Source organism: Loxodonta africana, chromosome 6 (genome assembly GCF_030014295.1).
Source record: "Loxodonta africana isolate mLoxAfr1 chromosome 6, mLoxAfr1.hap2, whole genome shotgun sequence".
NCBI lineage: Eukaryota > Metazoa > Chordata > Mammalia > Proboscidea > Elephantidae > Loxodonta > Loxodonta africana.
In genome coordinates this window covers 22107552-22133626 of record NC_087347.1, presented here as the reverse complement: position 1 = coordinate 22133626, position 26075 = coordinate 22107552, and the positions used below count along the sequence as shown (strand labels likewise).

General features: G+C 43.6%; 1 protein-coding gene across 1 annotated transcript in view; it reads right to left on the bottom strand.

Annotated features, from left to right (window-relative positions):
• SERPINE2 (serpin family E member 2) overlaps window positions 1-25795 on the bottom strand; it is an 81823-nt gene extending 56028 nt beyond the window's left edge. The window contains exon 1 of the mRNA XM_010601649.3: window positions 25624-25795. The gene's annotated coding sequence lies outside the window, so the exon portion shown is untranslated. The remainder of the gene's footprint in view (window positions 1-25623) is intronic.
• Window positions 25796-26075: the final 280 nt, after the last annotated feature.

Below are 26075 nucleotides of genomic sequence, written 5' to 3'. Positions count from 1 at the left end.
TGTCACCTCCAGCTGAGAAGCACTGTTCCTGAGACAAAAAAGTTAGAAAATGATGGCGAAGATCTTAATTCTGCCCACAAAACAACTGATTGACCCATGCTTACAATCACATTAATAATACTGCATTTTTATTATGGTATTCCCTAACCACCATTTACAGCCCCATTTCAGTGGGAACATGCATTCCAAATTCCTAGTAAGGTTTATGGACAACCACAGAGGAGCTGGGTGATCCATGCTGAGACTCAGCTCAGCTCACTACACCAGCACTCCAGGTGATGCTGATGTGAAATGGGTGATAAAAAAAGGACCCTGGCTCATGAAGATCCCATGCATAATGCAATAAAATGCCGCACACTCCTGCGCCATCTCCATGATCGGTTGCAGACTGGACCACTGTCATCCACAGGGTTTTCACTGGCTGATTTTCAGAAGCAGATCACCAGGTTTTCCTTCCTGGTCTTAGTCTGGAAGCTCCACTGAAACCTGTTCAGCATGCTAGCAACACACAAACCTCCAATGACAGGTGAGTGGTGGCTGTGCATGAGGTTCACTGGCCCGGAAGTGAACCCAGGTCTCCTGCATAGAACCATCAATGACCCCAGGGAACAAACAGGGAATCAGAAAAGAATCAGGGGAAGGACAGGGCTCCTCGTATTTGATTTGACCACTCATTTGTGTCTAGTACCTAAGATAAAATTGAGAAATAAGATAACAACTGAGTGTTCTGGGTCTGTCCTGAGAGCACCATTCCCAGAATCTGTAGGGAGTCAAACATTTTCTTCCTTTCCATGATGTGGCACAACCCAGGAAGGAAATGTGAAGGACTGACTCCCAGTTCCGATCCAACAGCCTCTCCCCAGCGATGAATCTAATGCTATTGAGTCTGACACACTTCTTCAGGAATGTGTAATGACTTCCTGGTTTACCTGCCACAGTGCAACAAAAATTTCAATTCTTGGCTAAACTGCAAATGCCCCACAAGTCATTTAAATAAATCTCACACGTATGAAAAAGTCCATTGTGTTCTCAGAGCAATTCCCAGCTGTAAAAATACAGCCATACTGAACATATTTTTTTTCTGCAGCTAATTGAAAATACTGCACATATACTGCATGATTTAAAGCACCCAGGAGGAATTTCAATTTGGATTCCCTATTTTAAAATGCACAATCAAATGCTGTGTTAAAGTGCCGGACTCATTTAATTCAATATTGCTTGCCTAAGCCCTAACCACTCCTAAATTTTAATACTGCGAATGGATGACCTGAGGTTTTTAATGCTCTCAGTGACCGTTAAAACAATGGCTTTAATAGGGCTGCGTTCTCTGAGAAAACAAACAGTCCTGGACTTGTCTGGTTCAAACCTCTGTGATACTGAGAACATCTCCAAAACAGCAGCCAAGAAGACAGCCGGGAAGAAGGGCCAGGCACAATAACATCCTTTACTCGGAAGTCAAAACCATGATCTCGTAAATCCTCACAGCCACTGCCCCAGAGTTAGGAAGGACATGGTGCGCTCTTGAAAGAAACATGAAAACAGTGGTTGATGGCGGAGTGTGTTGTGATGATGAAGTAACAAGTGGCCAAGGTAGAGTGCCAACATGCTTGCGGTCTGGGAAAAAAGGAAGTTACAAAATTCAAGATCATCTTTAGTTTCTAAAAGAGCTTAGAGATTGCACAGGCAGCTCATGGACTTTTCTGGTTAACAAAACAGTTATGGAGGGCCTACGCCAAGAGTTCACTATCCCCTTGTCAGTTGGTTGTATTGTGGTGTCTTTTGTGTTGCTACGATGCTGGAAGCTCTGCCACCAGTATTTCAAATACCAGCATGGTCACCCACAGTGGATGGGTTTCAGCAGAGCTTCCAGCCTCAGAGAGACTAAGAAGAAAGGCCTGGTATGGCCATGATTCCCAGCATTGTGTGCGTGTCCTCCATTTTGTGATTTTCCTACGTGTTATAAATCATAATCTCTGCCTGTGGTTAAAGAGGATCAGGGTAGGGCATAACACCCTTGCTCAGGTCACAACCCTGATCCAATGTAAAGGGACTTTCCCTGGGGTGTGGCCTCTTACAAGAGATAAAAGGAAAGGGAGGCAAATAGAGATTTGGGGACCTCATACCATCAAGTAAGAAGCACCAGGAGCAGAGCGTGCCCTTTGGACCTGGGGTTCCTGCGTGGAGAAGCTCCTAGTCCAGGGGAAGATTGACAAGAAGGGACCTTTCTCCAGAGCTGACAGAGAAAGCCTTCCCCTGGAGCTGATGCCCTGAATTTGGAGTTCTAGCCTACTAGACTGTGAGAAAATAAATTTCTCTTTGTTAAAGCTATCACTTGTGGTATTTCTGTTATAGCAGCACTTAGATAACTAAGACACCTGGTCTTCTACTTCCAAAATTTAGTCAATGAAAACATTATGGATAGAAACAAAACAGCATCTGATTTGGTTGCTCTGGCTATATCATCAGGAGGGATCACTCCCCGGAGAAAGACATCATGTTTTATGAAGCACATGGCCAGTGAGGGTGAGGGAGACCCTTAGTGAGATGGACTGGCACAGTGGCTGCAACAATGGGCTTGAACATGCCAGTGATTGTGAGGATTATGCAGGACTGGACAAGGTTTTGTTCTTTTGTAACTGAGGTTGCCACGAGTAACAGCTAACAAAAACATCACAACTAAAACACAACAGTCCAAGTTAAAAAGACGAAGGGAAAGGGGAGCCTGATCCTAAAAGCGTACAGACTAACAGAAGACAGAAGTACTTAAAGGACTAAGAAACACTAGAATCTTACAGGTAGTATTAACAGTTCAGATAAATTATGAAGACACCTATTTGCCTTTACATGCAATAACATGAAGTTTGATCACGGTGTCCCACGATACCACAAATTAGTAAGAAATGAAAACCAGAAGACATAATTTCCCCAACAGCCAAGATGAGACAGCAAACAGCAATTGTGGCAACCAACAAATGACAACCAAACTAGAAAAGAATCCAAAGCAGAAGAGCTGAAAGCCAAGCAGTAAATGGACACTCGATAGATATTTATTGAATAAACGAAACAAAAGTTACAGCTTAATGTGATTCCTCAAATATGCAAACCTTTGACCCTTAACTTTTGTTCCACACATGAAAAAAGAGAATTAGAAATAATGAAAGGACTCAGAAATAATCTATTTCAATAACCTGTCACCAGGGACTGATGTCTTATCTGTAATTACATAAAACACTACCAACATTTGGGGAGAAAAGTACATAGTAGGGGGAACTCTGTAGATGTGCTCAACGTCCTGTGTTCCTTCCCCACAGGCCATAGGCAATTAACCTGGGTTTAGTTCTAAGCCTTGGAGCACCAACTATCTCACTTGCTTTCACATCATACTTGTGAAGCACCCTTCCAATGACAAGTGGGCTTCCTATGAACATTCATTAAGATGGGAAATGTGCTAATTGGCCAAGTGACCTAATCATTCATTCCTCTTTTGAGAGTCAGTCCCTCTGAGCTGCAACAACCTTGGGTGTCCTGACAAAATCTGAGTTTCTCTTCTATGCTTAATGCTGGGGCTCCCCCTAGGTGGTGATGCCACCCCATAGCTAATAGTTTTTCTCATATCAGAGAAAGAAAATGCAGTGCCACTGGACAACCCATCCTATGTTTTTCTGTTCTCCCTTTGGCGCCACTACTTATTTAGAGGGAAATGAAGTAAAAGCAGAAAAGTGCTGAGTTTGTGTTACAAAACCTGCGAAGGAGAAAGGGAAGGGAAGAACTAGGTAAATCGGTTTCCTATGATCCGACTACGACTTTAAGTAGGTTCATTTATATTGTTGTTAGGTGTTGTCAAGTCAATTCTGACTCATAGTGACCCTATGTACAACAGAACAAAACACTGCCTGTTCCTGCACCATCCTCACAATTGTTGCTGTTTGAGCCCATTGTTGCAGCCACTGTGTCAATGCATTTCACCAAGGGTTTTCCTCTTTTTTGCTGACCCTCTCCTTTACCAAGCATGATGTCCACTCCAGGGACTGGTCCCTCATGATAACATGTCCGTAGTACATGAGACAAAGTCTCACCATCCTCACTTCTAAGGAGCATTCTGGCTGTTCTTCTTCCAAGAAAGATTGGTTTGTTCTTCTGGCAGTCCATGGTATATTCAATATTCTTCTCCAACACCATAATTCAAAGGCATCAGTTCTTCTTTGGTCTTCCTTATTCATTGTCCAGCTTTTACACAGTTCAGAAATTAAAGAAAAGATTCAGAAAAAATAAAGAACAGCCTTTCCTACCTACCCTCCAAATGTATTAAAAATTTTGCACAAAAGAATTAGCTTCCAGCAGTAAACACGGAGCCATTATTTTCCATGTTTTATTAGTGACCTCGGACGTGCCTTGGGCTAAGTTTTGGCATCCACAGAAGTGATCCTATGATTCCTGGGTATACTTCTATCTCTTCTTTCTCAACTTCTCGTTCCAGCTCTCATAACTAAGTCTCCTCCCTACCCCAGGCTTAGTGCAAGACACCCAAACAGGACTAGTCCACCCAAATCCTTCAGCATGAGTTTTTGGCATGTTTTGCAACAACTAGAGTCCCTAAGTAGTGCAAATGGTTGATGTGCTCAGCTGCTAACCAAAAAGTTGGATGTTCGAGTCCACTCAGATGTACCTTGGAAGAAAGGCCTGATGAGCTACTGAAAAGTCAGCCACTGAAAACTCTATAAAGCACAATTCTACTCTGAAATACATGGGGTCTCCATTAGTTGGAGTTGACTTGATGACAACCAATTATTACAACAAGTAAAATAGTACCCAGAAGTTTGGACTGGGTCTAAGAGGTAAATTGTCCCTGGTTCCTTTATTTTAATTTATGGGGGAAAATTATATTTGAGAGGTATCTTCCAAAATAAATTAAACAAATAAATAAAAATATATGTATCTATAGGCACAAGAAATAACTGAAAACTCTTCTCGAGTAGGAAGAGGGAACAAGGGACAGGGAAGATATGAGAAGATGGTTAATAACTTTCCGTTTATAAAGGGGAAGTTATTTTATCTCAGATCCTTTGCTCTCTTCTTTCAGTACAAAGAGTTTGTAAACAAATAAAATCCCAAAGGAATATTAAAAAAGATGACCACTGTATATTTACATTTTTCTTTCTTTCCGGAAAGCAACCATCAAACCAGCAAAGTTCTGCCAAACTTAGAAACCACTGAAATGATGGAAAGCAGGATTCCAAACTTGGCTTTAATCACCCGAATACAGAGGCTCCTCCTTTAATCCGACTCAATTTCCCTTGCTGCAGTTTTCTCAAATACCTTCTGAAGGGATGGAGGAAGGGAAAACGTTCAGTTATTTTGCAAACGAAACCTGTGTCCATTCTAGACCAGACCAGACCCGTTGCCATTGAGTTGATTCTGACACATAGCGACCCCACAGGACAGAGTAGAACTGTTCCATAGGGTTTCCAAGGAGTGGCTGGTGGATCCACTCCAAGATGTGTCTACTCCTAGGCTGCCTTTATTGGACAAGTCACATAACTGCTCTGTGATTCAGTTTCCTCCTCTGTAAAACTAGCGATAAGCCCCACCCCACCAAGTACCTCAGAGAGTTGCTATGAGGACCACATGGACACTGTGTTGGGAAATGATCTGAGAACTATCAGGCACCTCAGAACTTTTCCTCATAGGACCAGTTTGCCATTTTTTTAAAAAAACCTAAAGCTTCCCCACCCCCATTCAAAGCTAAGGCAGAAGAGCAAAAATTTCTAGAATTAAATATCAATGAACTAATGAAAGTCCTCTATCTCACCTTTATCTAACCTCTGGAATAAGATACTGCACTGAGGAATCCATAGTGATGGCAGGAGGCCAAGTTCTTTTTGTCATGAAGTCACATTTTATAGGTAGAGACCGCCTCCCCAATATCTCATAGCCATTTACTCAGACGATGTTCACCAACAATGGGGCCCAGGAGATGGGGGAGGAAACATTTATAGAGTTCCTACTGGGTGCACAGCTCCTACTGTGTGCACATGTTCTCTTACTGAATCCTCACATAGCCCTTCAGGTATGGTTGAGGTAAGAGAGATGCAGACGTTCAGTAACCTGTCCCAGTCACACAACAAGGAAGAGGAAGAGGTGAGAGAGCACCCAGGTCTCCCATCACCTGACACCAGCAGTTGCCAGAAGCTTCTCCCAGAGAGAAGGTGGAGATGGTCCTGTCACCTGCCTCTGCCTCGGCGCAGTCTCTCTGAGCCTTTTTCACTCCCCAGTCAGAGTGCAAGACTGGTATCAATTCGACCTTTCACCTCTGCTTTTGCTCCAAGCTGCAGAAATGTGTTTCCAGCATATCTGACAACCTTCTCCCACACTGTTAAAAATCACATACACCTTCCAGGACAAAATTCTTAATTGCTTTGATGAACTTATGATATGTGTTTGAATATAAGGTATCCCTAAGACCAGACAGTCCTCTTCTTTCCTCATTGAGAAGCATACAAACCCCTCCACCACTCCCACAAGTTTGGGTCAATGTGACTATATAAACTGTCTGACTAATATTCGAAACCACATAATTAAGATTCAGAAGGAGTGTTTTTCTTTCCATTTTCACTTTCCATGAACCATTTTTTTTTTTTGTAGGTACATTTTTCTTTATAGTATGCTTTAACACAAAGTTAAAGCTAGAATGCTATGGTCATCGAACTAATCTTGTAAGATAACTGACTTAAAATCCTGTTTACAAGGAAATTGAAATTTCTTTAGATAATACCCTACCTTCCATAAGTGGGAAGAAAGAAATCAAGGCATTTTTGACACTTAAATTTTATGTCCCTCTTTATCCTGTATGTGGTTGTTACTGCTGTGTTCTGTCAAGTCGATTCTGACTCAAAACCCCAAACTCATTGCCGTCGGGTCAATTCCGACTCCTAGTGACCCTATAGGACAGAGTAGAACTGCCCCATAGGATTTCCAAGGAGTGCCTGGTGGATTCAAACTGCCCCATAGGGTTTCCTAGGCTGTTATTACTTTTTTTTCTAAATTTTATTTATTATATTGCTGTTATTGAGAATACACACAGCAAAACATACATGAATTCAATAGCTTCTACATATACAATTCAGTGACATTGATTACATTCTTTAAGTTGTGTAACCGTTGCCATCCTCCTTTTCTGAGCTGTCCCCCTTCGTTAACATAAACTCACTGCCCCATAAGGTTCCTATCTAACTTTCCAGTTGCTGTCGTCAATTTGATCCCATATAGACAGCTCTTAAAAGAGCCTAATGCTCAAGGCAGACCTTTTTTACTAGTTAAGTTAAACTACTGTTTGGTTTCAAGATGGCTTCAGGAGATATTTTTGGTTTTAGATTTAAAGAATATCTCAGGGCAATAGTTTCAGGGGTTCCTCTACCCTCCATGGCTTCAGAAAGTCTAGAGTCCATGAGAATTGGAAATTCTGTTCTCCATTTTCGATCAGGATTCTTCTACAGAATCTTTGATCAAAATGTTCAGTAACAGTAGCCGGGCACCATCCAGTACTTCTGGTCTCAGGGCAGAGGAAGCAGTTGTTCCTAAAGGCAATCAGCCACATATTCCATATCCGCCTCCTATTCCTCTCTTTCTTTCTCTGTTGCTCCAGGTGAATAGAGACCAAATGTAGTGCCTTGGATGGCAGCTTGCAAGTTTTTATGGCTCTAAACACTATGCAATGAACTAGGTGTAGAACAGAAGCACTAAACACATTATTAGGCCAATTACCTGGGAAGACCCATGAAACCATGACCCTAAACCACCAAACCAAGGAACCAAATTCCATGAGGTGTTTGGTTGTACACAAGCAGCCTAAGCAGCTACTCTTCTTATTTTGTCGTTGTTGTTAATGTGCCTATCACACAACTTCTGCCATTTCAACTTTTTACAGGTGTACAAGTTACTGATGGCAATTACACCACCATATTTTTATGCAAATGATGTGTGCCTTTTACATTTGTTTGCCAACTGCACTCTCCCCCCTCGAGGTATTTTCATAAGTGCCCTATGCTAACATTTTTCTACAGCAACATATAAAAAAAAATTGGGATAGGGCACTTATGAAAATTCCTCACGGGGGAGGGCATGGTTGGCAAACAAACATGGAAAGGAGTGTTATTTGTGTAAAAACACAGCAACCACTGTGCAACCCAACCCTTAATCAATGTGATTTTTCCATCACTGATAACTATCCTTTTCCCCCTCCCTCCTACCCCTGGTAACCACTAATAAATTTTGGTCTCTATACATTTGCCTTTTCTTGTCTTTTTATGTAAGTGAGGCCATACAATATTTGTCCTTTTGTGATTGGCTTATTTCACTCAGCATAATGTCTTCAAGCTCCATCCAGAGTAGCATGTACCAAGACTTCATTTCTCCTACTGGCTGAATAGTATTCCATTGTACGTATGTATCATGTTTTGTTTATCCACTTATCTGCTGACGGGCATTTATTTCCACCTTTTGGCTATTGTGAACAATGCTGAAACAAACACTGGTGTACAAATCTCCATTTGAGTCTCTGCTTTCAAGTCTTTTGGGTATATATCTAGGAGTGGAATTGCTGGGTCACATGGTATTTCCATTTTTAGTTTTTTAGGAACCGCCACACTGTTTTCCACAATGGCTTTACCATTTTGCATTCCCACCAGCAATGGATAAAGGTTCCAATTTTGCCACATCCTCACCAACATTTGTTATTTTCTGTTTTTTTTTTTTCTTAATGTTAGCCATCCCGGTGGGAGTGAAATGGTGTCTCATCGTGGTTTTGATTTGGATCTCTCTGACGGCTCATGATGCTGATCTTCATGACGCTGATCTTCTTTTCACATGTTTGGTGGCCATTTGAATAAAATGTCTATTCAAGTCCTTTGCCCATTTTTATAATTGGGTTATTTATGTTAAGTTGTTGAAGTTTTATATATATTTTGGTTATTAGATTCTTGTCAGATATATGGTTTCCAAAAATATTCTCCCAGTTGGTAGTTTGTCTTTTCACTTTTTTAAAAGTCTTTTGATGAATGAAAGTTTTAAATTTTTATGAGGTCTCATTTATTGATTTTGTCTTTTGCTGTTCGTACTTTTGTTATTATATTAATCCATTGTTGAAAGCCAGGCCTGACAGCATTCCCCTACTTGTTTTTCTAAGAATTTTATGGTTTTAGCTTGCACATTTAGGTTCTTAATCCATATTGAATTTGTTTTCGTGTATGCTGTGAGGCACGGATCCTGTTTCATCTTTCTGCAAGTGGAAATCCAATTTCCCAGCACCGTTTATTGAAGAGACTCTCCATTTCCCATCCAATGGACTTACCACCCTTGTAAAAAATCAGTTGACCACACATGCGTGGGTTTATTTCTGGACTCTCAATTCTATTCCATTCCTATGTATCTACTATTATACCAGTACCAGGCTGCTTTGATTACTATAGCAGTATAGTATCTTTTAAAATCAGGAAGTGTGAGTCCTCCTACTTTGTTCTTCTCTTTCAACATTGTTTTAGCTATTTGGGGCCCCTTGCCATTCCATATAAAGTTGAGGATTGGTTTTTCTATTTCTGTAAAGAAGGCTGTTGGAATTTTGATTAAGACTGTACTGAATCTATAGATTGCTTTGGGTAGTATTGACATCTTAAGTCTTCCGATCCATGAACAAGGAACATCTTTCCATTTGTTTAAGTCTTCTTTAATCTCTTTCAGCAGTATTTCACAGTTTTCATTGCCTAAGTCTTTCATGTCCCTGGTTAGATTTATTCCTAGGTGTTTTATTCTCTTAGATGCTATTGTAAATGGAATTGTTTCCCTAATTTCCCTTTCAGGTTTCACATTGCTGATGTATAGAAATGCAGCTGGTTTTTGTTTGTACCCTGCAACTTTGCTAAATTCCTCTATTAGCTCTAGAAGCTCTCTTGTGGACTCTGGGCTTTTCTATATATAGGATCCTATTATCCACAAAGAGAGATAATTTTACTTCTTCTTTTTCAATCTAGATACCTTTTATTTCTTTTTCTTGTCTTACTGCTCTGGCTTGGGCTTCTAATACAGTACTGAATAGAAGTGGTAAGAGCAGGCACCCTTGTCTTGTTCTCAGTTTCAAGGGGAAAGCTCTCAGTCTTTCCTCATTAAGTATAATGTTGGCTGTTGGCTTTTCATACATACCCTGAATTATATTGAGGAATTCCCCTTCTATTCTAATCTTCTTTAGGGTTTTCATCAAGCAAGGGTGTTGGATTTTAGCAAATGCTTTTTCTGCAACCACAGAGATAATTGTGTGGCTCTCTTCTTCCTTTGTTCTAATGATGTGGTGTATTACATTGATTGATTTTCTAATGCTGAAAACATTCCCGCATTTTTAGAATAAATCCCACTTGGTCATGGTGTATGACTCTTCTAATATGCTGTTGGATTCTGTTCACTAGTATTTTGTTGAGGGTTTTTGCATCTATATTCATAAGAGATACTGGCCTATAGTTTTCTTTTCTTGTGGAGTCTTTGTCTGTTTGGGTATTGGGGTTATGTTTGCTTCATAGAATGAATTAGGGAGTACTCCTTCCTTCTGTATCTTTTGGAAGAGTTTAAACAGTATTGGTGTCAATTCTTCTCTAAGTGTTTGGTAGAATTCCCCAGTGACGACATCTGGTCCAGGACATTTTTCTATTGGGAGGTTTTTGATCACTGATTAGATCTCTTTACTTGTTATGGGTCTGTTGAGACTTTCCATGAAGCAATTCAATTTCAACTCTTCTCAAGTGTCATCCACATTCCTGTTGCCACTTCCAGGTTGTCTAACAGTTTCCCAGAGCACGTCATTCCCTTTCCTTCCAGGTTGCCTGTGATACAGCACTTTTCTGAATCTATGTGTGATGCTGTTACTGAAAAATGCATCCTGAGCCATAAGAAGCCCTTCATACAGCATCAGGACAGTTGCCCTCCCTCATCGGTAAGGATATATTCACGATCCACAGTGTAGTGCTGACTGCATCACTTTTTAAAGTGACTTTCAATATTCTTAATAAAGTTTCACCTGGCAGAGAATAGCTAGCTCCTTAGCAGACTCATTTCCTCTTCCTCCCAAGCACAGAGCTCAACTACACTTCCTAGGCTCAGCTGCAGTTGGGAGTGGCCACAAGAGTTGCAGCCAACTGAGTTGCAGTCAATGAGCCATGACTAGAAGTGATATGCCACACCCAGGCCTGACCTATCAAAACCTCCCGTATGCAATACTCCATCATCTTTCTGCTTCCATCAACTGGATATTGGCAAGGACATGACCTTGATAATCACCTACTAAATACGGTGAAGCCACAAGATGGAAGGAGGCTGGGTCACTGAATCACCAGGTTTGAAAGAGACACAAGGTTTTGGACTTTACAGAAGTGGAAAATAACCTTCTATTATGTTTAAGCCAGGAGCCCCAGTGGCGCAGTGATTAAAGCATTTGACTGCTAACTAAAAGTTTGGCGGCTTGAACCCACCACCGGCTCCATGGCATAAAGATGTGGCAATCTGCTTCTGTAAAGATTTATAGCCTTGGAAACCCTATGGGGCAGTTCTATTTTGTCCTACAGGGTCACGAGTTGGAACTGACTCAACAGCAATGCGTTTGGTTTAGTTTTTGGCATGTTTAAGCCATTGTAACTGTTTGGGTTTATTTGTTACAACAACTAGCTTTAATACAACATTCAACATTTGGCAGTTGTGAAGGATGACCTCAGGAATAGCTACTAAGTCTGTATTAAATTTTTGTCCTTTTTTTTTTTTTTTTTAAAAAAAAACACCCCTTTTCATCATATATTTTGTCCTACAGGGTCACGAGTTGTCCTTTTTTTTTTTTTTTTTTTAAAAAAAAAAACCCCTTTTCATCATATAACCTCTCTAAGCATCCAGAATGAGCCCTGACTAAGTGGATTTCAGCTAATGAGCCTTCTCCACCTGCACTCAACCAATCGCTCATGAGTTTGATCCACTCAGCCCGGTCTGTGAACTCTTTAGGAGTGAACTTATTGTGCCCTTTGTAACACGGGATTTTGTGAGGACTCTAGTATGTTCCGGTTGCTTTCTTCCAGGGGAATAATTTTGAGGAAATTTTTTACTTCATATTCAGGGACAGGTTTTAAACTTGGACAGCATCTTTTTCATAGGGATTATTCCGTATTTTTGATGCCTTTTAATGACTTACAAGGCATCACCCAGGTCCCACTTTTGGCTTGTGTGCCTGACCCAGAGGAGACCAAGTCCTCATGCAGTTTTGTACACTCTGGTGTCTTGTAATCGTAAGCATTTAATACAAGCATGTTGAATAAAGTTACACAGGGGTAACGTTTCACACTCGTCCAAAGCTGTCCACCGAAATTTTACCTTCTGTTTTTAAGGGAACTAATTTCCTCTATGTGAAGTACCTGTGGTGTTCAGCTATGGTAGAACAATGAGAATAATGACCAACTCGTAGCTGATAAAAATCAATAAATAGCAATTCTACAAAGTTTAAAGCAAAAAGGGTTTGAGGACAGTGAAGTAAAAGAATAAAAATGAGAACTGCATTACCTGTGGTGGCTCTTGGCATCGACATTTATCAGCACCGGACTCTGGCAGAGTAGAAACTTGCCTCTCGCGCAGAAGCTGAGTCCTAACTGATGGTTATACAACGTCTACGTGTGAAGTAGCGTTAGCACTGCTGAGTCTCCAGGCCCCCTGGGAAGCCAGGCATTACTGTCCTCCCCGTGTTCACAGAGGAGGAAGCTGAGGCCTGGAGATGCTCTATCACCTGTCCATGTTCCTTCTCATGGAGCCTTTGGGTTGCTCACCTACAGCATGAACTCAGGCACCACTTTTTGGGGCTGTTGTGAGGATGCAGTGAGGCAATGCTCACAAAGCACTGTGCCAACTTGCACTCTGGTCAGGGGGTCATGGACTGCTCTCCTGAAATCCTCTCACAACCAAGAAGGAAGGGAGAGGACTTCCTGCAGCCTTCCCCAATGATCTCAGAACACAATGATCACTGCCAGCTGGACCTCCAAACATCTTATTTGTTGCACTCATTTTGGCAGTGGGTACATATAGACCCCGTAGGATACTGAGAGGCTGGGTGGGGGCACTGGGATTAGTCTGCTGCAGTGGAGAAATACTTTATTACTATGGTGCACGTAAAGAAGCCCTGATGGCAAAGCAGTTAAGTGCATGGCTGCTAACCAGTAGGTTGGTGGTTCAAAGCCACTAGCTGCTTTGTGGCAGAAATATGTGGTGGCCTGCCTCCGTAAAGATTACAGCCTAGGAAACACTATAGGGCAGCTCCGCTCTGTCCTACAGGGTTGCTATGAGTCAGAATCGGCTTGACGGAAATGGGTTTGGTTTGGTATAGTGTATGAAGATAATAAAAAGCAATCTAACGTTGAAGCAATGTCATTATGGCTTTCAAATCCTCTACAGACTATTACGCACTTACTGCCTCCCCTCCTCCGCTATGGTACTAGTATAGTCTACGTTCTATCTTTAACTAGTAAAGTATCACAGATGTGTCTCTTCTGTCAAATAGATAAGATCCTCAAAGCTTGAGTTGTTTCATGGATACTTCTGTGTCCTTCAGCACACCTACTATAGAGCATTGTTGCTTTTAGCTGCCGTGGAGTTGGACTCCGACTCATGGGGACCCCATGCACAATGTGATTGGACCATTGTGATCCATAGGGTTTTCACTGGCTGATTTTTCAGAAGCAGATTGCTAGGCCTTTCTTCCTAGTCTGTCTTAGTCTAGAAGCTCTGCTGAAACCTGTTCCACATCATAGCAACAGGCAAGCCACCACTGACAGATGGGTGATGGCTCTGCCTGAGGTAGGCTAAACCTGGTTCCACTGCATAGAAGGTGAGAATTCTACTGCTAAACTACCACTGTCCCCCCTATAGAGTAAGAACTCAAAAACAAGCTCTTAAACTACATGCAACCCAGATACAACAGGGCTGCCACCTTCTACTCCCTTGAAGTTCCATGTAGGACAGACTCATTAAGAGCAAGTCTTGTTGAATTCCTTTTACTCTCTGAGAGCAGGCTGGTGAATAGCTTAGAGAAGAGACAGAAATCAGCAAAGTGCCGCTAGGGAAATGACTATGAAAGCCCCCTGGTCAGTGGGGTACTGTGGGGGCTAATCAAGGATGGGTGACTGGTGAAGGGAGTTCTGCTGTCAAACAGAACCCAAACTTGGCAGCTGGAGAGGTGACGGTCAGAGACATGAGCTCTCAACTTGCCACAGCCGTGACCTGGCTAAGTGACTTCAATTCTGCATTTCTCAATCCCCTGGCTGTAAAATGAGAACAATACTAGCTCTGCAAGGAAGGCAACATCGTGGTCATCTCCATTCTTAGCACAGAGCGGTTAACTATTTTGCCTAAAGCCGAGAGCAACTAAGCATGACGGAAAAAACAAACAAACCAACAACAGTTCCTGTTGATGATTCCAGCTCATGGTGATCCCATGTGGGTCAGAGTAGAACTGTGCTCCATAGGGTTTTCAGTGGCTGTGATCTTTTGGAACTAGATCACCAGGCCTTTCCTCCGAGGTGCCTCTGGGTGGATCTGAACCACCAACCTTTTGGTTAGTAGCTGAGTGCTTAACCATTTGCACCAGCTCCTAAGTACAGAGTTGGAGTTTTAACCCAGGTTCTTTTGATTCCCAAATTCATCATCTGTCCAGCAATGTTCCGACCTTTGGCCTGTGGTGCCTTGTAGTGTTGCTCGCTCAGCCATTAATATTTATCCTCAGCTCACTCACTGAAACAATGTCTTGGAAGGAACAGAAAATCTCCACCGCGCAGGGCCCCATACCTGGGTCAACATCTCACCTTTGGGACAGTGAGCAGGTTGTGCTGCACACCTCAATCTGTTTTCTCACCTGTAAACTAGGCCTAATTCCTACTTTTCCAGGGCTGTTAGAATTCAACAAGATGATGCATAAAATATGCTTCCCGGTGCTGGACACCCTACGTTTTCACTTCCTGCCCTCCTTCCAGCATCTGCTGGGCTCCTCTGTGTTAGGTACTGTGAAAGGAGCACAGAAGGATAAGATAGACTATGAAGTGCTTGAGGGTTTCTACCAGGGCAGATAAGACACTCATGACCGGCATCTCTGGTAGAGAGTGAGACAAGGGCATCATTTTGCCATGGTGCATGTAAAAAAAAAAAAAGTACTTTTCCTACTCAAAGAAATTTGAGGCCAATAAGTGATATGTATGCACGGGAATAACCAAGTTTTCGGTACTTGTTGAATTAACTCACATTTTTTAGTACGATTAGCACTTTGGTATTCATGATTTACCACCTTGCTGCACAAGCATGGGTTTATTCTGCGTACATCACCATCGTCCACCAATCTTCCAAATTGCTATTTTAGCTAATACATTATTAACAAAGTAACACTGGGTGGACATAAGTTAATATGAGTCTTTTAGTAAATTAATTTCAGAAAAAGTCACACCTTTAGGACAAATGTTGCCTTATAACTAAGTCATCAAACACACAAATGGCCTGGCATCTCCCATCTCAAGGAGTCCTGGTGGCGCGGCGGTTTAAATGTGTGGCTGATAAATGAAAGGTTGGCAGTTTGAACCCACCAGCAGCTCCACAAGAGAAAGACGTAGCAGTCTGCTTCCATAAAGATTACAGCCTTGGAAACCCTATGGGGCAGCTCTACTCTGTTCTATAGGGTTGCTATGAGTTGGAATTGACTCCACGGCACTGAGTTATCTATCATCTCAAAGTCACAGCTACACTCCAGGTGTAGGCACAGGCTCACAGGGCTGTATGGAACTCCGAGTGAGTATCTGCTAGTCAAATCCTAAAAATTCATACCAGTGGCAGCAGAACACAGATTTCCTACCTAGGAAAGTTTGCTGAAGTTAACCCAACATTCTTAGAACTCTTTTTTACAATGGAGGAATCAAATCATCATGAGATGGTCACGTGTTTTAAATATGTTCAGCACGTGTTTAAAATGGTTACTTCTGGGTATGCAGACATCATCAGACACAGTGGAATAACGTTCACAGTCTGAAAAACAAGGATGAAAAGAGAAGGCTCTGGATGCTACACTTGCAAAGACCTAAATATTAAACCAAATACACTACCTTTCCTACTGCATAGACATTTATTCATTCTTCAAAACTAACATAAGAAAGGAAAATAAAAGCGCCAGCCTGGCTGGGCTGGCTTGCAACATACACTAGCCCATGGAACCTTCTCTCTTAACACGGCTCCTCACAAACACAAGGGTGGAGTCACAGAGAGGTCATTTCACTGACCCGGCATCCTTTGCTCCGTGGCCAGTTTGTGAAGAGCCTGAAACCTGCCTGAAGGACAGACGACCAGCTGCCCACCGAGAGCATTACAGGAGCAAAAGCAGCATGCGAACACAGAACAAGTAGATTATTCACCAGGTCAAAAAACACAATGAAAACACACATCTTAGAAGAGTGAGCTGTTCACCTGTACCACAAATACAGCACCACCACAGCCAAGGCCACCTCCTGCTCCATGAGCCAGCCTGTGCCAAGTCACTGTGTTTAGCAGCTAAGAGATACTCTCTACTTCATCCTCACAATAGCCTGGAGGTGGCACCATTACATGCAATTTAGAGATGAAGAAACTAAGGCTTGGAGAAAATTCAGTAACTTGCTTATGCCCTCAGTTAGTAACCGATAAAGTCTACATTCAAACCAAAGTCAATCGACTGCAAATCCTCCATACTCTTAACTGCTACACTATAGTCTAAAAAAAAAAAAGAGAGAGAGAGAATAACAAGCAACAATGTCTACTATTTAGAAGTGCCAAATTTTGAAATAAAGGTAACTGTGAAATTTAGAAAAAGGAAAGTTAAACCCCAAGCATTGTTCTAAGCAAAGTCTCCCCACATTTGTGGAGTTCAATTCAACATCTTTTAAAAATCACCATCATACTTATTCTTTGGTTACGTTGAGATTCATCCAGCTCAGCCTAAGTAACTCACTTGGACTCTGGGCAAATACACTCTACCTTTTCAATCCAAAGGTCAGTACTAATTTTAGATTCAAATCCCAGAAAAAAACAAGTGCCTAATGAAGAATTGGGGACAAATGGCAGAAAAACATTACTTCAATCATCACACAAATGTACTGGCCTCTTTCCATCTTGTGTGTTTTTGCTGTGTTTCTGAAGGGTATCATGCATCAAAGTGAGAAGATGGTCTTTTGAAAGGAGGCATGTCGTTTGATAGGAATTTCTTTTTAAGAAGGTATAAATATTGATGAGATGTAAATCTTTGAAAATTCAGCTCACAGTTCATACATTTACAGACTTGGGCTCAGGCACTGGCATCAACACACACAGGTTGTGTGGCTGTCGACACATCGGCTCCTCCACACCCTCCTTTCCACACCCGGATGAGTGGGAATGATATTAGTACCTGTCCTCTAGGCAGGCACGAGTCACAAGGAGATAACACAGAGGCTCAGCCAACTGGAAATAAATACCAATGGCAGTTAGGGCAGCACACTCCTCTCAATACTTCTTCCCCTCCTGACCACAGGGTTGAACGTGTGGCCCAGACTTGGCCAATCCAGGGCCCCATTCCCCTGGGCACAACCACTGGATCGGGGAAGGACACATGACCCAAACTCATCCAATGAGAATCCCTCCCTAGGATTTTTCCAGCTGGAACTAGTGGGGAAGCTCCTCTTTCCACTTTGATCATGAAGCCGTAAAAGACACGCAGTCATGGGCTCTTCTTACGAGAGAACAAAGACAACCTGTAGAGAGAAGCAGAGACAAGAGACACAGAGGGAGAGAAAAGAGTCTCAAGGCCCTCCCTGAGTCTCTGGTTCCAGCCACCTGCAGGGCCAGAGCCCTCTCTGCCATGAAGCAATGTAAGTCAACACCCCCTCCTGTTATACCCTAGGTTTTTGCCTGCATTATTTTGAGTTGCATTTCTGTACTTTTCCCTCAAAGATAATGAAGTCGTTAATAGCTCACATAATCTGAACAGTGACTACATCCTCAATCAAAATAATTTCTTCCTATGTGGAGTCCTCATTTAAAAACAAGGGGTAAAATTGGAATTTTAGTAAAAGAAGCAAACACTGACATTGTTTATATAGTGTCTCCTCCAAAGAAAGGAAGAAAAACATATTTTCATTTGCAGTCTCTTTATTCTTTCTCGAATGGGCTCTGTATGTGGTGTTGAACTCTGTCTCACATACCCACACCCACACATGCCTCCAGGATTTGGCCCATAAAAACCTGGGATAAAAACAAGTGGCTAGTTTTTCCATATTTCTATTAGCTGGCACTAGGAAAGTGAGGGAAGCGGGGGGCTGATGCTATTTTTGGTATGCTCTCAAGAGAAATTCCCCAGGTTACCACTGGGAAAGGAAACATGAAACAGAAACAAAATTCATTTACCAAGATTTGCAGCCATGACAAGAAATCTTTTCTGCCTTTTTAGAGGATTTTTTTTTTTTTTACATTAAAATCTCTTCCACATTATCTTCCTCCCAAAAATTAACAGACAAAAATAGAAAGACACGGTAAATTCTAATTTCAAATTATATTCCGAAGCAAAGGGCAAAGTCTGAGGTCAAACTGAGGCAAGAGTACAGGGTGTTCCTCATCTGATCCTGAATTACAGCGTCTACCCCAACCCCTGAAAGAACTCAAGGGTGCAAGTGGGAACATGTTTGCCAAAATACGAATAGTCAGGGCATTGCTTAGGCTCAGCAGCCATTCCCATCCACGAACAGAGCCACAGAGAGCACAGCTTCTCTGGGCTGAGCTTACTGCCAGACCTAGCCATCTGACAGCAGAAAAATGGCAGAATCACTGAAGTGTAAATAGACATGGCCTGTTGGAGAAGGCAGCACTGCTCAGAAGCGAAATAAAATCACATGAAGGGGCTGCCAAGAGTTGTAACTGACTCAACAGCAACTAAAAACAACAACAAAATCTTTCAGTGTACTTAGACAAATTATGAACTTATAGATAAGAAATCACCTGAAGAAACAGTTTATTGCATTTGACTCTATTATTCCACACCTAAGGACATTTTTTAAAACCCAACCTTGATTTTCAGATATGGCATGAATCTACTCATGGTTTTGGAAAGAAAAGATGTGCACATTTATGGGTGGAGAACAGTGGTTTCACCAAGAAGGCCCAAGCATAACGGGACCAAATTTATTTAACATTTTTATAAATGGTTTCATATGGGAAAACAAGCTAAATCTTCATGTTTGCCTTCAACGCCATTTCTGTGTACTAAAGAGCCAAGCTAATGGGGATTAAAGAATGATTTCATAGGGTAGTAAGAATAGGTTTTAAAAAAAAATGGAGACACAAGAACTTCATGGTAGGCAAACAACGAACAATACATTTAAGAAAAAAAACATTTGGACCTGACATTTCTGAGAAAGTTGGATCAGAAAGGAAAGTAAGCCAAGAAGTTATAGTTTTTGTTTTTAAAGGAAAAGATGCCTTTGAGATCATTTAAATCAACATACCCATTGTACAGACAAGGAAACTGAGGTCTAGATGGTCAACTGTACAGATAGTCAATGACACAGTCTAGGCCCTCTGTCAACTCAGGGCTCTTTCCATTGAACTTGACTGAAGACATTAGGCAAAAAAAAAAAAAAAGGGAAAGGTCAGCAAGAGGCCACATATCATCATCACTGAGAAGGATAATGGAAATAAACCAGAAAACCGTCTCCTACCTTGTATAAACCATGAAATGCAAAGTGCAGCCCAGCCAACGGCCTCAAGGAAGACACAACCAAACCAAAAGAGGTTCAGATGAGGATAAGCGAAGTGAACGCAGGCACAGAAGCTCTTCTGTGTCAAACCTCTGCTTTTTTCTTAGCAATGCTCCATCTTGCAAGACATGGTTAATCAAAGACTTAAAAAGTGTGGAGATACACATTAAATTCAGGAGTACCAGAGGGAGGGGTGAGGATCTGGGCAAAGGGCTCTGGTTTAAGCCTGAAATACAAGTACCCTTCCATAAAATGTGGAATTAACTTATGAAAAATATGAATATGATTTAGTTCAGACACCCATTAGATGCCTTTGGGCCACATACCACTGCTGATGCAAATTAAAGGAAAACACAAGCACTGTCTCATGGTGCTTAGTGCCCAGTGGGTAAAACACGATGCTGTAACACAGTAGGAGGCAGTGGTGGCTCCATGGTAGAATTCTTGCCTTCCATGCAGGAGACTTGGATTCGACGTCCAGCCAACGCACCTCATATGCAGCCACCACCCGTCAGTGGAGGCTTGTGTGTTGCTATGACGCTGAAGAGGTTTCAGCAGAGCTTCCAGAGGGACTGTGAAGAAAGGCTTAGTCAGCTACTTCCAAAAAGCAGCCAGTGGAAACCCTAAGGGTCCCAACAGTCCTATCCGAAATGGATCACTGTGATGGCACAGGACCCGGCAGGGTTTCATTTCGTTGTACATGGGGTCATAATGAATTGGGAGCTGACTCGATAGTGGCTAATAACAACAACAACAATAAATAGCATTGTAACAACCATGGTAAAGGTAGGCATGAGGTAGGGTGTATGTGTGTGCATGCTGCATGTATGCACAGGGTGTGGGGTAGTGATTGCCAGGAAAGACTTTTGGGAACAGGTAATATCAGACTTGAGTCTTGAAAACAGGGAAGGCAGCCAGACCATGAACACAGTAGAAAGAAACAGGGAATTCTAGGTAGAGGTGGAGCAGGAGCAAAGGCAAGGAGCAGCCAGGGATGGGGAGACAACAGGAAGTTCAGATTTTTGAGAAAATAAAGTTAAGGAAGAGGACAAGGCAGGGGAGGTTGGAAGGGGTTGGAGAAGACTTAGGTTTTGTCAGTGTCGTTACAAATGGCCAGCAGCCTGGTGGAGCCCTGGAGAGGACAGAAGATCACTGTGGAAAGTTCCCTGGCTGACTGCTGAGAGAAACTAGAGCTCCGGACCAGGGTGGTCCAAAGACAGCTGAGTGACCTCGGGAATACACCATGTGCTAAAGGGGGCCTGCCATGTTTCAAGGGTCGAGGGTCCTCTGACACCCTGTGCCTCAATATTCTCAGCCTCCCCATTGCTGTTTGGGACAAGGTGGTGGTAAGGAACAGGGAGCATGACGAGGTCTATGGAAAAGGTTTGTAAACAGCAGAGACTGCAGTGTTGACAGAGAGGAGGTAATATCAGAATTATGCATTAATCAGCCTCCTTGCAGAATACACCGCAGACCACCAGAAGAAAAACAAATCCATCTTAGAAGAAACACAACCAGAATGATCTTTACAAGTGAGGATGACAAGACTATGGCTTGCTTACTTTGGGCAGGCCATCAGGTGAGACCAATCTCTAGAAAAGGACACTATGGTAAAGGAGAGGGTCAATGAAAATGAGGAAAACCCTCAATAAGATGGACTGATACAATAGCCACAGCAATGAAAAACATAACAATGATAATGAAGATGGCACATGAGTGGGCAGTGTTTCGTTCTGTTATATGTTAGGCCGCCATGAGTTGGAGCCAACTCCACAACTAACAACAACAGTTCAAACGCATTTTGGGAAACTCAGGTGAAAGACCACATGTAGACAACACCACATGCAAACAGGGAGCTCCTGTCAACCCGAGAGACAGAGCCTGAGATACACAGCCTCTCCTTCAGAGGCCAGGCTTATCCCAAAGGCAAGAGGAAGGCACTGCATTTTCACCAGGCAGGACACAGCAGGTCTGGATGGAGGAGGGGGAGAGGGCAGGCACCCCAGTAAGAACGTGGAAGATAGCTGGAAGGGGTGCAAAATCAGCATAGGAAAACCAGGCGGATCCTGTGCAATGCCCCATCAAGGACTCATCAGGCTGCCAATAGTCATCTCAGCCTGGGGTTGCTAGCTCAGAGGCCCACAGGAAGCAGGCAGGCACTGGAATGAGGGCGACAGGTCCAGTGAGCCACCAGAAGGCCAGCAACCTCCAGTATAAGACACTAGAATCCCACTACCATCCCACTGTTGCCACATGGGAAGAAAGGCCTCACACTCTATCTTGTTTGATTTTTAAGACAAGTGATAAATCCAGGTGACATCTCCAGATTTCTAAATATTAACTCAGTTTTTGTAAACTTTTCTTAGGCCAACAACAGGTATCTGCCAGCCGGAAGTGGCACACTGAGGGCTGTTTTGCCATTTCTGGACTAATGCAAGTTAAGGCCTGTGTGGCTGGAGAGGAGGTTTAAGGGATTTCATAGCATGGAGAAGCAACAGGACTTGGAGATCAGGTGGTTGTGGGCGCTGGAGGAGGAGCCCCGCATCACCGTGAAGTTCTTGCTTTAATACCTTAGTGCATGGTGGAGCCACCACACATACCAAAAAAAAAAAAAAAAAAAAGGGACTAAGTGTGGCTAAGGATGGAATGGGTATGGAGGGGATAGAGAAAACTAAAATTAGTTTTTTTTTTTTGCCTATAAGATATGGACAAGTCCACTACATTGCAGGAAGCGAGTCTGGAACACCAGAGAACGCTCCTAACTTAGAGGGACACATTTGGGACTCACTCCATACTGGTGACTGCTGAAGCTATGGGAATGCAATTCTCCCAAAGACTCTATGTAGAGTGAGAAGAGGGGAGAGGACAGAGTCCTGGGTGACCCCAGAAGGTAGTGGAGACGCCAGGAAGGTGGGAGGAAAACCAGAAGATGACAACTACGGAGGAAAGAAGCATCAAAAAGGAATGAAGAAAGATTCACATAAATGCCCCAGAGAGGTCTAGAGAGTACCGGCAAGACGACTAGTTCAGGAAATTGTGGGGGTCTTCTCCTACTTTGGGAAGAAGTGGGAGCAGAAGCACTTGCAGGGAGCTAAAAATGAAGGGGAGGTTGGAGAAGTGTTGACTAGTTTAAGAATGGTGGTAACTAGATATGAGGTGGGAGATGCAGGCCCGAGGGGGACTAAGGCACTTTTTAAGAATTGCTATAAAAGAGGAGATAAAAATGAGAGAAAGGGGTAAGATTCCTGAGGAGGGAGATGCTGGGGTTCAGGACACAGCTGGAAACATTAGTCACTGCCAGAGAGGACTCCTCTCTAACTTTCTCTAAGTTCCTCATTCCAACTTGATTTCTGCTCATTTTTTATCATATATTATATAATATCATATCGTTGTTTGCTTTTTAATTATCTATTTTCTCCCAAAAGAATGATGGTTTCAAGAAAGCAGGGACTTGCTATATTTACCATATCATTAGGGCCTAGCAAAGTACCTAGCACAGAATCAAAAAACCAACCCTTTGGTTAGCAGCTGTAGCACTTACCCACTACGCCACCAGGGTTTCCTAGCACAGAATAGATACTTGAAAACACTCATTGAATGACTCAGAAAACAGGGAAAATCTTGTCTCAGGGAAGGGACTAGGACATGGAGAGCCTTCAATCTGGGTGGCCTCTATTTTCTTGGTCCAAAAAAAAAAAAAAAACAAAAACAAACCCGTTGCCATCGAGTCGATTCCAACTCATAACAATCCCATAGGACAGAGTAGAACTGCCCCACAGAGTTTCCAAGGAGCGCCTGATGGATTCAAGCTGCCAACCTTTTGGTTAACAGCCATAGTACTTAACCACTACGCCACAAGGGTTTCCATTTTCTTGGTAGAAGGGTTTAAAGAAGGGAAAGAAAAGAGGAGTGAAGAGCTTGGAGATCTCCTGCCTTAAAGAAGAGTTACAATGGAAGTACAAATTTTTGACCTAAAAAGACAGGAGGTCGTGGCTTAGGGGAACTGAGATACTGGAGTTTCTGATTTCAGAACCTAAGCACGCCTGGGTGAGGTTGAGACTCAGATGTAGTTTGAGCAATGAGTAGCTGGAGTTGACTTTGAGATGGTCAATGAGGTAAGAATCTAGTTCGTCATCACCCATGTGGGCTTTGGGACCAGAGGAGGTGAGAAAGCCCATGAGCCAAAGTCTTCTATGCTGTGCAAAATGACTGGCTGGCAGAGGTGCAGCCAGAGACCTGTCCAGGTCACATTCTCAGTTCCAACTCTACCACTTCAAACAATCTCTTACTAGTATTTAATCATTCATGCGTGGAACTGAAAATGATCTCTTGCAAAGATTCCCTTCTTCAACAATAAAAGATGAATGACTTCTTCATGACCTTCAGTAGTTACCCTGCAGTGTATAATATTTCCAAACATCATTTCAATAAAGCATCATAAAACTTGGGGGTTGAAAGGAACCTTAGATGATTTAGGCTAACACCTTCATTTGCATAGCTGAAGGAAATTTCTGATAAAATGTTGCAAACAGCACATAATTATTGATTTAGATATGTCAATAAGGTTTAAAAGTACCCTCAATTTTTGCAGTGAGCCTTAAAAAAAAAAAGTATACAAATTAGTAATGCTTGTGTTTCCTCCATGTATCTTTGGATATAAAATCTCCAAAGTAAAAAATCATTATGTTAATTGTTCCTGAACAGTTCAGAGAAGTAAACTGCTTCCTGGCTTGAAAGAGGAAGTCAAATCTTCAAACACCTTTTTATGCTGATGCTAAGTGAAAGAATGTCCTCTTCAAAGCGATCAAAGCAAGACACAGCAGCATTTGAGGTTTCTCAAGAGAGGCACAGACGAAAACTATCTTCCTTTCATTAAGACACTAAAACCTTCAATAGCATCTTCCATAATAACTGAAGGTGGAGTGCTGTCTTATGTAACAGCATCCCTCCTGCCCCGCTCAGTTTGTGGACAAAAAAAAAAACCCTAAGCCCTTTGCCATCAAGTCGATTCTGACTCACAGTGACTCTACAGGACAGAAGAGAACTCCCCACACGGTTTCCAAGGACAGGCTGGTGGATTCGAACTGCCGACCTTTTGGTTAGCAGACAGCTCTTAACCACAGTGCCACCACGGTTCCAGACACATTAAATAATACCTAATTCCGCTCAGTAATTTCTGAGCACTTTCCCCTTACCTGAAGTCACTATCAGGACCACACAATTCCCATTTCTACAGATTTGAAAATAGCAAAGCTCTGTTCAGTAGGTTTAAGTCGGTTGCCGGAGGCCAGTGTAAGCGCTCTCCCTAAAATCACTGGTCACCATCCACCAGTTCAGGTAGAGGTAACAAGAGTCCGTTTGTCTCTCCCTCTCCTGCGTCGCACACGCAAAGTACCGGGTAGGTTGGGACCTCAGGATAGGGTCACGAGCGCCAGCTAGGATGGAAGGAGAGAAGCCACGCTGGAGTCGGGGACTCTCTCCGCCGGCCTGGGGCTCCCAGCTGCAAGCACATCTGGACTCCACAGCTGGCGCGGCTTCTCCTCGCCCAGCCCGGCTCCCACTCGGGGTTCCCAACGCGGCAGGCAGAGCGGTCCGGCACGCGCCCAGCCTTTGCCAAGGCAGTCTGGGGAGGTGAGAAAGTTCCCTTCGCCTAGACCTCGGCGCCCCCAGGCCCCCAGTCTCCGGCCGAGAGCAAGGTCGCGGCCCAGAGCCGGCGACGCTCGGAGCCCCAGGGACCGTCCCCTCCCGCCCCCGGTGCCCGGGCTCAGCCACGGGGCGCGCAGCTCCCCCGCCCCTAGCCCTGGGGCGCGCAGCCCGTACTCACCGGCTTCGCTCTGGATCCCCAGGTGGCAGCCCGAGAGCCGGCTGCCGGAGCCAGGTCTCGGCGGGGCGGGGCGGGGCGGAGGCGGCGGCAAAAAAGGTCACGGAAGGCAAGCTGGGCGGCGCGTGCAACCCCGCGCCGCGAGCGCAGCTCTCCGCAGCCCCGCGCAGCCCGCGCAGCCCGCGAGCCCCCGGCAGCCCCACGCAAGCAGCGCAGCCCGGTGCAGTCCGCGCCGTGAGCTGGCGGCCGCGCGCCGGGGGCTTTATCGCCGCCGCCCCCGCCCCTTCCTGCCGCCCCGCCTCCCGCCGCCCCGCCCCGCCTTCCCGCCGCCGCCTTTGTGTGCCCATAACCCGCAGCGTCCCGGCGCCCGGCTCCCATCTGGCCACCCTCTCCAGGGTCCCAGTCGTGGGGAGGGGCTCAGAAAAGATCTGAAGACACGTCAACCCCGAGGTGCG